Source organism: Erythrolamprus reginae, chromosome Z (genome assembly GCF_031021105.1).
Source record: "Erythrolamprus reginae isolate rEryReg1 chromosome Z, rEryReg1.hap1, whole genome shotgun sequence".
Classification (NCBI taxonomy): domain Eukaryota; kingdom Metazoa; phylum Chordata; class Lepidosauria; order Squamata; family Dipsadidae; genus Erythrolamprus; species Erythrolamprus reginae.
Window position 1 is genome coordinate 133,253,939 of NC_091963.1, and position 12,884 is coordinate 133,266,822.

Here is a 12,884-nt window from a genome sequence, read left to right on the forward strand (position 1 = left end):
CCGTGTAGTCTTGTCTTAAAAATCTCCAGTGATGGACCTACAACGTCTGAAGGCAAAGCTGTTCACTGGTTAATTATCTCACTGTTAGGAAGTTTATCCTTAATTCAAAGATAAAACATAATTCCAGATAAAACACAAGAAGCAATCCTGACTCCAGTCGAACCATTATTCTATCTTATTCACAACCTGTCATTTTCAGCACCTGCCATCCATGTTATCAGGGGGGCAACTCTTTCCAATTCTTCTGGAGAAGCAAACACAAATATTTCTTCCACCTTCAGCCTAATTCCAAGCCTATTTTCCAACTTCCCAGTCTTGCCCATTTTTGAGAGTGGTTTTCTTCCTTCAACCTTCCTTTCAGGTAGTCCTCAACTTATAACCATTCATTTAGTGACCATTTGAAATCGCAGTGGTACTGAAAAAAGTGACTTGCAACATATCCTTACAACCATTGCAGCATCCCCATGATCATGTGATCCAAATTTGGGTGCTTGTCAACCAGTATGTATTTATAATGGTTGCTGCATCCCAGGGTCATGTGATCACCATTTTCTTCCCAGCTGGCGTCTGACAAGCAAAGTCAATGTAGGAAGCTTAACAACCGTGTGACTCATTTAACAATCATAGTAAGAACGGTGATAAAAGTGGATGTGATTCATTTAACAACCGCCTTACTTGGCAGCAGAAATTTTAATTAATTAATTAATTAGTTAATTAGTTAGTTAAGTAATGAATTAATTCATTAATTAATTCATTAATCAATTAATCAATTAATTAATTAATTAATTAATTCGACTTTTATGCTACCCTTCTCCTTAGACTCAAGGTGGGTTACAACTTTTAGCAATAGCACTTTTTTTAACAGAGCCAGCCTATTGCCCCCACAATCCGGGTCCTCATTTTATCCACCTCGGAAGGATAAAAGGCTGAGTCAACCTTGAGCTGGTGATGAGATTTGAACCATTGACCTGCAGATCTACAGTCAGCTTTAGTCGCCTGCAGTACTGCATTCTACCCACTGCGCCACCTCGGCTCTTTCTAGTTCCAATTGTAGCCATTATTCAAGGTCCATCTGCATTTCCTGGTTTTTTAAAAAAAATTAAAATCCGGCCTCCTTTCTCAAATCAAACCTTTATTATGGTGGTAAACCAGCCCACGTCTTCTTTTCTGTTTTTCTCCACAGCTCTCTCTTGTAACCATCATGGCTCTGCCGTCCACTTTGCCTTACGACCGTGTAACGGTGAACATGGAACGGGAAGAGGTTTCCCTGGAGCGCACCAAATCCAAGCTGGATCCCCGCCTCATAAGCACTTCCACCGGTAGCATAGAAGAATCCTGCCACAGCTGCCTGCTTCCTTTCGAGCTGCTGGCCAGCATCATTGGCCTAACGACGCTGAGTGTGGCTTGGGCAGATAATTTCTCTGACACTATCCTGACTGTCATAGGTGGAGTTTTGCTGGCTACTGGGCTTCTTGGAATGACCGTAGGTTGCATCTGGCAGCAGTACCGGAGGAGGAAGCGCTGTGGTAGCTGGACCATCCTAACAAGTGAAACAGAAGCAAAAAAACCAGTTATCTGACGATCCAGAACCAAATCTGGAACCAGGCCCAGTAGAGTTCAGCTAAAACATAATCTCATTTGACCTCATTGGGCAAAACGTGTTTTGAACGATTTGACTAATTTCAGAATTGGTCCCCACCTTTCTCATTTTCTTTTAAATCAAACAAAAGCAACAATAAAATCAGAGGGAGAAAAGAAGAAGGAATCGAAAGGCATACAAGGGGGGGAAAAAAACCAGGAAGATAGATACCATTCAAACGAAAGTATTCAAAATAAACATAAAAGGATTCTAGTATCATCTATCCAAAGACTGAAAAGATAAGAGACCTTCCACTCTGGAGCTTATTTTATAAAAACAACTTTTTAGCACAAAATGAAATACAGGTAGTCCTTATTTAGCGACTGCCTTGTTTGGTGACTGTTTGCAGTTATGATGGTGATGAGAAAATAATTTTGCCATCCTCTTATTTACAGATATACTCAGTTTCTCTTTTGCCATTGTGTCAAAAAAGAATTATATATTCATGTATATTTTATCAAGGAACTTTTTGGGTAGTTTCTGTTTCAAGTCATTGCAAATATGCATTTATATATCTTATGTTCGTTCATACATGTATATATGCCATTCTCAGTAACCTATCCCTTCCTCCTTTTCTATTGCAATCATAGAGATTTCCTTCCCCCCAAAATGAAGATGATTGCATAATCTTCACATTCCTGGATAAAAACTTAAGGATTATTCATCATTATTAAATGTTCTTTTATGGAAAAGTATCTCTGCTTTTATTCACAGATGATGCTGGTTTGTTGATCAAAAACTCAAAGATTTGTAGCAAATATTAGGTTGCATAGGCAAATATTAGGTTGCGGGGAAAAACAAAAAACGTGGCTCTGGCAATTAATGAAATAAAGACCAGGGTATTGTATTTTATAGAGAAAATGGGATGAGTGAGTGCAAGTTATACAGAAATAGTGAAAAACTAGAACAATGTTTCTTAAACTTGACAAGTTCAAACTGTGTGAACTTCAACTCCCAGAATTCTCCCACCAAAGCAAGAGTGAATAGTTTGCAAAAAAGAGAAAGATGCAGAATATGTTGGTTGGTTGGAGTTGATAAGATCCTCAAAAAGAAAAAGATGCCAATTTTAAAAACAAAAGGCAAGCCATGAACAAGTGTACAGACACAATTTCCCTAATAGATAGCTAGTTCTTGACTTACAACTATTTGTTTAGTGACAATTTGAACGTTACAAACAGCACTAAAAAAAGTGACGTGGCCATTTTAAGACTACCTTTGCAACATCCCCATGGTCATCTGATCAAAATTTGGATATTAGGCAACCAGCATAAACAGTATTTATGAATATTGCAGTGTCCTAGGGTCGTGAAATCCCCAAATTTGTGATCTTCTCACTAGCAAAATTAATGAAGAAGACAGATTCACTTAATAACCATGTTACTAATAACTGCAGTGTTTCACCTCACTTTTCAAGAAAGGGTGTAAAAATGGTGCAAAATTCAATTAACAACTGTCTTCTTAACAACAGAAATGTTGTATTCAATTGTGGTTCTAATTCTAGGGCTATCTAATGGAAAAGGGTTGGGGCAAAGTAGCTTCAACTGTTCTCCTCTCCTCTTTTCTCCTTTGCCTTCCCCTCCCTCTCCATCCGTCTGTAGGTCTGTCTGTCTGTATCTATCTATCTATCTATCTATCTATCTATCTATCTATCTATCTATCTATCTATCTATCTACCTACCTACCTACCTACCTACCTACCTACCTATTTATTTATTCAATTTTTTAATGTCCTTAGACTCAGGGCGGCTTACAACACGTTAGCCATAGCAATTTTTAACAGACCCAGCCTATTGGCCCCACAATCCGGGTCCTCATTTTACCCACCTCGGAAGGATGGAAGGCTGAGTCAACCTTGAGCCAGTGATGAGATTTGAACCGCTGACCTGCAGATCTAGCAGTCAGCTTTAGTGGCCTGCAGTACTGCACTCTACCCACTGTACCACCTCAGCTCATTTAATTGCATCGCTTTATGATTTCTTGCATAAGGCAACCTTTGTACAGATTGAAACGGGTGCATTTACTCTTGTCCACTCCAAAGCAGCACTATTCAAGCATAATGGGCTGAGCCCTATGGTTGGTGCTTTGCAAAATAGACTTCTACCTTAGGGCTAGAAATTGGCCCGCACCTTCCAGTGAAGGCAAGATCCCAAGAGGAAAGGAAAATCCTCCCCTCCCAATCCTGGGCTACGCAGATAGCCTTGCACAAATCCCTTTGGGGCTGGCGCAATCTCTGCCATCTTGGTGCCCTATTATAAACAGCCAGTGCTTATCACTCCCTTCATGGAGTCTCTCCCAGGTCAGCGCATTGTTCCTAGAGCACGGCCCCATTTCCTGCTGATGAATGACACGCTCACCAGGCCTGGCAGGATCTCTGCCTAGAAGCTGTTCAGAGCAGAAGGAAAATGAGAAACACAAACATCCACCCACATTTTTCCTTACTGCCCCTTCCATCCTGGCCGGCCGGCCCAAGGTTCATTCGGTCACTGCATTGTACTCATTGTCCAGCTTCGTTCCCAGAAGCCGCGTGTGGCTTCTTTCAGATTTTGCAGGTGTAGCAAGGTTTATAGATGCTGGAATAAAACCATCCGTAAAAGGACCAGGAAGAAATTTTAACTCAGAGAGACTTCCTGCTGGGAAAACTCAGGTTTCTGCTGCTTAGCTGATGGTTTGCCTGCCCTACAATAATTTCGTGCGTTCACTTAGAGTCCAGTTAATGAGAGATAGATTGAGGTCTCCAAGAAAGATAAGGGGGTATGGCAGGAGGCTGCCCACGTTAGCAATGAGATTAATTGGTGTTTTGTAACAAAGTAGGAAGCGAAATGTGGTATTTAAGGACAGATAACAGACAATGGTTTCGGGAAGGGTAAGATCATGTGTACCTTGGATATTTTTTAGGTTTAGTGTCTTTTTGTAAAGTATAGCTACTCTGCTTCCTCTGTGGGTTTCATAGTTGGACTGGAAGACAAAGTAGTTGTCTTCTGATCCGATATGACATCATCTATCTCCAATCTACAACAGAGTCCTTTCAACAGTTCCAAGAAGGCTCCACACCTATTTGCACCACTCGGGTGACCCGGAGGGCAAAGATAAACTCTCTATGAGAATGCAAACGGCCAGCTGTCTGCCAGGAGTATAAATACGTCAATTCCCCATTATCCAAGAGGAAGCTGAAGAAACTTCTTGGATGAGAAGTGAGAAGTCTTCAAAGAAAAACCAGAAAGTCCAGTTGCCTCTTCAAAAGGCACTTTTGGCAAAAGTAACTTTACAGTTGCCTTCTAGAATTTTCCCTATTTCCTCACCTTCCCTATATAGGTAATCCTTCACTTAGCAGTGCTTTTCAAATAGTGGGGCAGACTTCCCTAAGGGGGGCGCAGAGTAATGCTGGGGGAGGGGCACGTGACCCCAGGGAATGTGATTTTTTTGCTGCAGGAGTAGGCCGTGCTTCCTTCCTGACACTTGTACTGCCACACTGTGGGTGTGGCTTATTTTGTGGGTGTGGCTTAATGGTCATGTGACTGGGTAGGAGTGGCTTGCCAGCCATGTGACCAGGTGGGAGTGGCTTGGACGATCATCATCGTTCAAGTGAACTGTTAAGTCCTCGACTTACAACCTTACCAGTGTCGCTCGCTGGGGTGACAATTTGCTTTGCGTTTCCTGCGCTCTCTCTCAGGTGGGAGGTGGCCACATGAGGCTGGAGGGGAGACAGGCAGGAGAGCGGGAAGCTCGTCTGAGGCCAGGAAAGAGGAAAGAGGAAAAAAGCAAGGAGTGCAGACGCAGCAGCAGCAGCAGAAAAAAAAAAGGTGAGGTGAGCTGAGACCAGTAATCCAGGAAGTGACAGCCGCCGATCAGCTGGAGCTGCGTGCACATCTTCATTTTCACGTTCCACCCCATCCTGCCTGCTGCCCACCCCTGCTTGCATTGTATTTCCATCACGTTCCTCGGCATTGTGTCCAGGACAGCCCATTCTAAAAGAAAACGTCTTGCAAGTTCAATCAAACTTCTTGAATTTGCGAGATTATTTTTTGTTTTAGAACTAGCTGCTCTGGACACAACACCAAGGTTTGTGAAGGAGATGCTAGTGCAAGTGTCAGGTAGGATGCACATCTCACGGTGGAGTGCAGTTTGTGGGTGGCAGGTCAGGTGGGGTGAGCCACCAGATGTGTGTTGAAGGAGAGTTGGGGGGCACAAAATCTTTACTTCGTCCTAGAGGGGACGTAATAGAAAATAATTGAGAAGCACTGAGTTACAGTAAAAACCCCAAATCCTGTTGCTAAGCATGGATGTTGTTAAGCAAGTTTTCAATGTACAACCTTTTGCCACAGTTCTTAAGCAAATCCCAGCTGTTGTTAAGTGAATCACGGGTTTGTTAATTGAATCTGGCTTCCCTGCCCCATTGCTTGTTAGAAGTCATTGGGAAGGTTACAAATGGTGATCGCATGACCCCAGAATGCTGCAATCATCATAAATACATAAATAATTTGCCCAGTGCCCACATTTTGATCATGGAGCTGCTGTAATGGTTGTAAGTGTGAAAACTAGCCATAAATCATTTTTTCCAATGCCGTAACTTCTGACAATCACTAAAGAAATGTGTTTAAGTGGAGATCTATCTGTAGATCAGGGGTCTTCAAACTTGGCAACTTTAAGACTTGTGGACTTCAACTCCCAGAATTCTTCAACTTTAAGACTTGTGGACTTCAACTCCCAGAATTCTTGCTTGGGTGAGCATCTACAGCAGAGGTCTTCAAACCTTGGCTGGAGAATTCTGGGAGTTGAAGTCCACAAGTCTTAAAGTTGCTAAGTTTGAAGACCTCTGCTGTAGATGCTCACCCAAGCAAGAATCAGACCGAACATATTTTAGTTTTACTGACATTGCCTAAAATTGCCACCTTCAGTGCTTCAGTGGAGTGCAATCCTTCAGTGGAGTGCATCTTATAATAATTACATATTACCAGAGGTGGATTTCTTCCGGTTCAGACCGGTTTACCCGAACTGGTAGCGATCTGCTGGTGATGTCACAATGATGTCACAGATCTGGTTCAATCGATGCCGGTCTGTGGGCGCTGCCATCTTTTTTTTTTTTAAGTTTTTTAAAAAATTCTGTGCATGTGCAGAAGTTGAGTTTTTAGCACTGTGCATCCATCGCCATCTTGTTTTCAGCTATCATTATTATTATTTTAATTTTTTGCACATGCAGGAAGGAAACGAACTGACAGCGAGGTAAGTTAGAATCCATCCCTGCATATTATCTCATTGCACAACTCATGAACGCTAATAACACCCACTATTATACATTCCTTTTACTGGTGTGATTTTTTAAAAAAACCCACACTTTGCAGTTTCTATATAATCTTCCTCTCCCAAACAGCAGCTGCATCTACTGGCATTTACAGCTTAATAAATTATTAAGGCAGAGAAAAACCTCTCAAAATATGAAAGAACAAACCCTCAAGGGGGGCAAAGGGGGAGTTTGATGTGCAGCCGGGCTTGAAAAATGGTGAATGAATTTTTATTACTAAGCCAGGTTCCCATTTTGATATCATTAGCTTACCCATATCTTAACATTTCCTATCATTTTATCCTCCAAATCTAATCAAGACTCTTTGATTAGATTAGTAATTGCCATTTTCACCTCCTCTCTCTCTCCCGGGGTGAGGACAGAAGTTCTGCGTTTTTTTAAAATGGAAAATGGTGAAGTCCCCCTTCCCCTTCAAGTTATCAATATGCTCATCTCATCCCCAGCTGCAACCTCAGTGAATAAACCGCCTATGACATGAGAACCACAGATAATTGTGAGCTTCTGGGGGAAACAGTAGGGTCAGGATGTTGTAAAATAAAAAAACTGAGATTCTGCCATCTTTTTCAAAAAAAATAAAATAAACTAAACCAACCAAGGGCTTAAGTGGATTTTCTGCTACCGGAAAGTGCTCTGTTTTACTTGCATTAATGTTATTCTTTGCAACACTGCAAAGTCCCCTTTCAAAATAGGGCAAGCAGAATATCATTCAATTATCTTCACCTGTGGATTTGGCTCACTTCCTGGTCTTAAACACAGCAGTCTAAATAAGGCACAACAAAGGGCCTGCTTTGCAGAAATATTATTCACTGCATTCATGTTCAGATGCTGTTGGTGAGGTGAGGTTAATCTGTTCCACCAGGTTATCTCAACATCAGTACTGGCCCCTGTTCAGTAATGGGCTGCTGCCCCCATGGCAGTGGGGGCCGCAGTGGGGGAAGTACGTTTATGTACTATTTATTGAATACTTAATAGTTTTTTTATTGTCCTTCCATCTCTAGTACTTTAGTATGAGCCTTAATTTATTTTAAAATAGGAAAGAATTAAATAGCATGTTTTTACCCATAAACGCTTTAATAGTTTCAATTAATATCTTAACGGGAGAGAGGGAAACACCTTGTATTAATAGCCCCAACCATTAGTGCTCCAGCTTGCTTGTAAGTAAGGCAGGATAAGAAGCAATGGATGGAAACTAATCAAGGAGAGAAGCAACTTAGATCTAAGAAAAAATTTCCTGACCGTTAGGAACAATTAATCAGTAGAAGAACTTGCCTCCAGAAGTTGCAAATGCTCCAACACTGGAAGTTTTAAAGAAGATATTGGATAACCATTTGTCTAAAATAGTAAAGGCAGGCAGGAGTTGCCACCACCACTGCTACTGGTGTGCTACGTGTGCAGCTTAAGGTCTCTGGCACGCGTGCACAGAGATTTTGCTTCTGCACATGCGCAGGAAGCAAAATCTCACAAGGGGACATGCGTGCGTGAGATTTCGGTGATTTTTTTTTTGCTTCTGTGCATGTGCAGAAGCAAAATCATGTTGGGATGCTTGCGCACACCAGAGACCCAAAACTGTGCATGCAGCTCCAGTTTTACTACCAGTATGGCGTCCTCATCCATATCAATAGGAATCCACTATTGGGCAGGGGTCAGCAACCCATGGCTCTGAAACCACATGTGGCTCTTTCATCCCTCTGCGGCGGCTCCCTGTCACCAGAGGTGGGCTGCTGTCAGTACGCCTAATTGTGCGCAGCTCCGTGGCTCTGGAACATGATGCGGGATTGAGTACAAGGCTCCAAAGGCTTCCCTGGAGCTGGGAGGAGGGTGAAAACGCCTTTCCCCATCCCCTCGAAGGCTTTCTGGAAGCCAAAAATGCCCTCCCAGAGTCTCTATGCAAGCCAAAAATCAGCTGGCTGGCACACACATGAACGTTGGAGCTGAGCTGGGGCAACAGCTCGCATGCCAGCAGATATGGCTCCATATACCACCTGTGGCACCCGTGCCATAGATTCACCATCACTGTCTTAGAAGGAACAAAACCATTTGCTTTCAATCTAGCTGCCACTTGTGGCAACAAGGAGAGATATACTTATGAAACAGATTGATGACATGTGACTTCCAAGTTCATGAAAAATCCTGTCTGGGGTTTGCTGGGACTATACAATCACAATCTTGACTTCATTGGCCTTGCAAGAATATCTTGTTCTGAGCTTGGTTTTTCTTGCAGACATTTAATTACTCAAACTAGGTAATATTATCAGTGCCACTAAGGAGTTGGGTTTGTTCTCAGTTTACATTCTAGTGACTTGCCCTGTCAGCGCTGATGGGTCGTCGGTCTTAGAGGTTCTTTGGTTGAGCTGTTTACTGTTCGCTTGTTTGGTAGTTCTTTGATCGGGGCATTGTTTACTTGATTGTTGGTCTGATGTTAATCTTGCAGTTTATCTATGCTTGTCTGGGTGCTGATTGCTGCAGGGGTCTTTTTGTTCCTTCCTTGGCTTGATTGCCTCTTTTGCATTATATGTAGACGTTGTTGATGTCTATGTGTCTAGTGATGGGTAATTTGTCAGACCGCCAGGCTTGTAGAAATTCCCTAGCGGTTTTTGCCTTGGTGTAAGACGATCAGTTTACCAGTTGAAACTACGGTTTAGTCTGTCCCTATGTTGTGAAATAAAAAATTTCTTCATGTCTTAAGGTAAAGATTCCCCTCGTGCATATGTGCTAGTCATTCCTGACTCTAGGGGGTGGTGCTCATCTTTGTTTCAAAACCGAAGAGCCAGCCCTGTCTAAAGATGTCTCCGTGGTCATGTGGCTGGCATGACAAACACCAAAGGTGCACGGAATGTTGTCACCTTACCACCAAAGTGGTCCCTATTTTTCTATTTACATTTTTAACTGCTAGGTTGGCAGAAACTGGGACAAGTATTGGGAGGTCACTCCATTACGCAATTCAAACCGCCGATCTTTCTGATCGACAAGCTCAACATTTTAGCCTCTGAGCCACGTCTTGAGATCTTAGCCAATGATAGACAGCCCAATAAATGAACCTCTAAGATCACTGACACTGCCATAGTAAGACACTAAATCAGTGATGGAGAACCTTTTTTTAGTTCGCGTGCCAAAAGGGTGTATGTGTGTGTGTGTGTGTGTGTGTGCTAGCAGGCGCGCATGTGCCCACACCCATTCCCTCCCACACACATGTACACCCTCATGTGCTGCCCTGTGCATGGGCACAATCCCCTCCATCCCCGCGCATGCACATAGGACTCACTAAAGCCTGGGATGCTGAAAAAACAGTCAAACTGGGAATTTGGAAAAATGGACTTCCGGTTTGCCTGTTCAGCTGTTTTTTGTACTCTGGGGCTTCAGGAAGATTCCCTGGAGCTTCCGGAGTGTGACAAACAGCACAACGGGGAGACAGGAATTCCATTTTCTGAACTTCCTGTTTCCCTGTTTTTTGCACTCCAGGGCTTCAGGAGTGCAAAAAACAGTGCAACATGCAAACTGGAAGTCCATTTTTCTGAACTTCCAGTTTGCCCATTGGGCAGTTTTTTGCACTTCAGGGCTTCAGAGAAGCTTCCCTGAAGTCTTCAGAGGGTGAAACAACCTTCTCCAAGGCTGAAAATCAGCTGGCTAGCACACGCATGTGCGCTAGAGTTGACATAGGGCCATGCCTCATGTGCCATCAGATATGGCTCCGTGTGCGTCACAGGTGCCAGTTTCACTATCTCACCACTAGATTATAAACCAAAAGCAAACCCCACTCCTTATTAACCCACTCCTTATTAATATGACCTAGTCTGCTTAATGAAATTTCATCCAGAAAACAACCAAGCCCAGAACATTTCAACCCTGGGCAAACAGTCCTCGAATTACAAATATATTTAGCGACCATTCAAACTTACAATGGCACTGAAAAAATTATTGTTCACACAACCATTGCAACATCCCCATGGTCACATGATCAGAATTGAGACGCCTGGCTCATATTTGTGATGGTTGCATTGTCCCAAGGTCATGTGATCACCTGCTGAAACCTTCTGAGAAGCAAATTCAATGGGGAAGCCCGATTCACTACTAACTTGACTGCAGTGACTTGCTGAAAGAGAGCAAGAAAGTTCATAAAATGGGGGAAAACTCATTTAACAAATGTCTCACTTAGCAACAGAAACTTTGGCCTCAATTGTGATTAAGTTCGGGAGGATAATCTGTATTCTCCCTTATAGGCTTGCAAAGGTAATTTGCTACAGCCAGCTCAATTTTGAGGGCACAGTCAGTCCAATTGCTGGTCTGTCACACCTTGGTAGCTTTTAGGAGGAAAGACAACAGATGCTGCAGAAGAGAAGGAAAGATTTATCCACTGAAAAGCCAGTCTTTCTTGCTGAATATCCTAACAGCTATCCAGAGCCACCATGGTGTGAGACAGCCAAATGCATCCAGAATCTATAAGGTACCGAGTTAAAGCAATCAAGATTTCTTTATTGATTTTTGTGTATCATCTACAGCAGTGTTTTTCAACCAGTGTGCCGCGAGACATGGTCATGTGTGCCGCGAAGCCCAGAGAGAAAGAAAGCAAGAGAGAGAGAAAGCAAGAGAAAGAAAGCAAGAGATAGAGAAAGCAAGAGAGGGAGAAAGCAAGAGAGAGAAAGAGAGAAAGAAAGCAAGTGAAAGCAAGAGAAAGAGAGAACAAGAGAAAGAAAGAGAAAGAGAGCGAAAGAAGGCAAGAGAGAGAAAGAGGGAGGGAAGGAGAGAGAGAGAAAGACATAGAGGAAGGGAGGTAGGGAGGTAGAGATAAAGAGAGCAAAAAAGAGGAAGGAAGGAAGAAAGAAAGAGGGATGGAGAGACAGAGAAAGAGGAAGGGAGAGAAAGGGAGGGAGAAAGAGTGAAGGGGAGGAAGAGAGAGAGAATTTTTTTGTCCAAACTTTTTTTAGCCCTTCACCCCACCCGCTCAATGTGCCCCAGGGTTTCGTAAATGTAAAAAATGTGCCGCGGCTCAAAAAAGGTTGAAAATCACTGATCTACAGAGTGCTCCCTTTGGATTTGTGTCCCCTAAAAATGCTTCTCATCAACCAACATTCATTACGTGGCTGAGGCAAGTGCAGACAATGGTACGTAAATCCAGCCTCTTGAAATCTAGGACAAAAGGATAAAACTGAAAATAAACAACTGCCTACATTTGCTTCAGCTCTTAGCTGCCACCTTATGGTTGCAAAGCCAATTTAAAAATCTCAAATGTCACCCTCCCCAGGAGGGATGATGTAAAGATCATAAATAAATTTCAATATTCTTTTTGCATTTTCTCCTAACTTATGCTATTTTGTAACTGCTCAATTCCAGAGCAGAATTTTTATTTTTATAGCAAGGAAGATGTTTTAGCAATGCAGGAAGTTCACTTTAGCAGTAATTGTTTATAAAAACTCACATTGTAAACAGTGAAGAGACTGTAGCTGGCACAACACAGGTATTTAACCATCAACAATGTGATCAGTTTTCCTGGTGTAACTGCATCCAACAACTGAGACCACAGGCTAGCCTCTCTCTCCATGGCATCTTTAAGACTCTTTACTGATTAGTTCAAGATGTCACAACAAAGGTGGGGAAATCTACACTGATGCTTATCCTGTTGGTATAAATGATTTCTGCTTTTAAAAAGGAACTCTTGCTTGTAGTTAACATAACTTTGCAAGGTAAATTAAAATAAGTGGGAGAGTACCATGGATATCACCCCAAGTTCCTCAGGTGGTTATATATATCCTAGGACAGTGATGGCGAACCTTTTTTTCCCTTGGGTACCCTTCCCCCAAGGCCCTCTGGAGACTGGAAATGGGCCTGTTTCCCAACTTCTGGTGGGTCTAATAGGCTTGTTGCGCCCACCCCAGGCTCCAAAGGCTTCCCTCCCCATCCCCTGGAGGCTCTCTGGAAGCCAAAAACACCCTCCCAGAGCTTCTATGTGAG